Source organism: Echinops telfairi, unplaced genomic scaffold, assembly GCF_000313985.2.
Source record: "Echinops telfairi isolate 266 unplaced genomic scaffold, ASM31398v2 ScPeMD7_1;HRSCAF=3_0, whole genome shotgun sequence".
In the NCBI taxonomy this organism is placed as follows: domain Eukaryota; kingdom Metazoa; phylum Chordata; class Mammalia; order Afrosoricida; family Tenrecidae; genus Echinops; species Echinops telfairi.
The window spans coordinates 49,607,416-49,610,525 of NW_022103896.1; positions in this window are offsets into that span (position 1 = coordinate 49,607,416).

Consider the following 3,110-nt stretch of genomic DNA (forward strand, 5'->3'; position numbering starts at 1 on the left):
AAAAAAAAAAAGAAGAAGAAGAAAAATAAATAAATAAATAAAAAATTAAAATTAAAATTCAGGAAGTAAAAAAAAAAATTGTGTCTGCAAGCATGTGCAAGTGTTCTTTCACAGAAATTATCATTGTAATCTTTTGGTCTAGTTCAATATCATGATCCTCAACGAAGGCAGATAAGGTAAGTAACATGTAAATTTTATTTTCATCCTTTTTTTTTTTTTGCCAAAGCTGAAGTTTCATTTGGAATGATCGGATCTTTTCAGACAAATCGAGGCATGTTGCGTTTGGTCCTTGCAGTGAAGAATGTAATTCATTCAAGATGGCAAAGATATCAACCAAAGAAGCTATTTCCAGCATTTCACTTTTATCATTGAAAAGTGCTTCAAACTTTGGTCTTGCTTTCTGATTTAAAAAGGTTTGAGTTCATCCCGAAGCTCAAAAACACGTTTTAAAACGTTTTCTCTCTACAACCATCTCACTTCAGTGTGAAATAGCAGGGCATTATTTGGCGCATGCAACTCATTGCACAGTTGCGATAACAGTCGACTGTTTAAAGTGTTCACCTGTATAAAATTAACAGAACTTATGATGCTTTTCATTACTTCCTGCAACTCTTGTGGCAGCATTTTCTTGTTAATATTTGCCGATGAATCATAGTGAGTTCTGATGACTTTTGGTGACTCATTCAGTACCAAACAATGAAATCCAGATCTACATCCTAGCATAGCTGGAGCACCATCTGTGCAAACACCACAAGCCTTTTCCCAAAAGATCTTATGCTCTTTCAGAAATGAACCAACTGTGTCAAATACATCACGTGCAGTAGTTGTTTCAAGAGGTTTGCAAAAAAGAAACTCAGACTTAAAGTCGCCCTCATTAATATACCTCACATAAACCAGTAACTGTGAACAGTTTGTAATGTCTGCGGATTCATCAAGCTGGATGCTAAATATTGGAAGTGGAGCAGATTTAATATCCTGGATTACCTGATCAAGAATATCAGCAGACATGCCATCTATTCTGAGGACAGTGTCATTAGATACAGAAATTGCACTCAATTTCATAACAAATTCTTTTCTAATCATAACTGAACAATGTCTTTGGCCGCTGGCAACAGTAAATCCTCAGCAATGGTGTGAGGTGTCATAGCTCTGGAGATTCTGAGTGCCACCAAATATGAAGCTTCAACGGCTGGTATGTTTTGTTTGTGGTACTTGCCACCAGTGTCAAGTCTGTCTTTTTTGAGTCCAGCAGCTTTGCTTTTAAAATAGTTTGTATCCTTGCCGACAGACCTTAGATGCTTGTATCAACATGGCAGATGCTTGTATCAACATGGCATTTTAGTTTGTTCGGCTTCATAGATTTGGCTGATAGAACTTCTAAACAGATAACACATTGTGGTTTCTCAATTCTTGCTGTAATTATTGAGGTAAGACCATACTGTAAAAAATCCTCACTATAGTATTTTCTTTTAACGTTCTTCTCTACACAGTCCATTATCATGGGATAGTTTGCTAATGAAAATAATATATAACAATAGCTTTAATAATACAAAAGATGATACACGGCATAGATCAGTCAATACAGTTCATTAAAGTTTCCTATGATCTACCATTCTGTGTTGTTTTTTACATACCTGTTCTTTTCATAAGGGGGCAGTATTCACATCAACCACAGCTGAATATAAAAAGACCTATCAGCATCCAGATTAAGTTCCCATGGTACAGATTTTTTTTTTGTAGTAGTTGATGATTTTACATTTACTCGGTAATTATAATTCATGAAGTGTCGTTTTACCTCCAACACTGCTGCTTTCAACACAATAGCTGCTTTTAACAGAGTAGCTGCTTTCAACAAAACAGCTGTTTTCTACACAGTAGCTGCGCTCTACACGTGTGACTGGTCCGCATAAGTACATTATGGTGCGAACCCGTCAGATACAACTGTATTTGTACGGGGTATATATGATGGGGTTAGCGCGATGATGCCATCACACCACGTACCTGTATATGGGTGTATCTGCATGTGGGCGGACACGCTTGGACAGAGGAGCGATGTCTTACTTAGTTCCTGACTATCAGACATAAGTGTTTTCTAAAGGTCTTAGACGACCCCTGTGAAAGGGTTGTTCGACCCCCAAAGGGGTTGTGACCTACAGGTTAAGAACTTCTGGACTAGAGAAACAAATCCAGAGACATTCATATATGTATAAGAATGAGTTTTATATCAAAAAGTAATTTTACATTAAGAAAACATCCCAGTCCAGTCCAGATCAAGTCCATAAGTATAATATTAGCCCATAAGTCCGATTCTAGTCCATAAATCTCTCTTCAGACTCACACAGCACATGCAATGATGTAAAATGCAGGCAGGTCAAGGCCAGTGGGTGCAAAGTCTTGTGGATCCAATGCTGGTTGAAGCATCTCATCACTGGCACACGTCTCCACGTGACTCCTCCAGCTCTCCCAGTGTGGCTCTTCAACAGCAAGGTGAAGCAGAGAGAGGGCCTCCTCACTGGTCTCAGCAAGTTTCCGCGTGGCTTGTCAAGAGGAAGACGAAGGCGGAGCGAGAGGAAATTCACGGAATCATCGTGAGAAGGCCATAAACTCAGCCCCTTCACTCTTAAAACCCTCAAGTTGGCACGAGATAATGTCACTACCACACCCACAGATAGAAAAAAACAATTGGGTCACAGACAGAAGTAAAGTGATCTATTCTAGTAAAGCAATGAATTAGGGAGCCATTGTTAGGTGATGTCTGCTTGGTGTCAATTCATGGTGACCCTAGATCCAACAGAAGGAAGCACCGCCAGGTCGTGTGTCATTGTCACAGCTGTTGTTCTGTTTGAGCCTGCTGTTGCAGCCACTGTGTCAATCTGTCTCATGGAGGCCTTCCTCTTTGCCACTGACCTTCTCCTTTACCAAACATGATGTCCATCTCTAGAGACTGATCCCTCCTGACCCTAAAACAGAACTCATTTCTCCTTTTTTATTTTTCATTTCTCCTTCTTATCAGGTAATCTCCACATGAGAAATAACCGTGATTCAATGGCAGCCCACCATGCATATCTCATTGCCCCGTACCCCACACCATCTTCCATGCTCCAATCTAC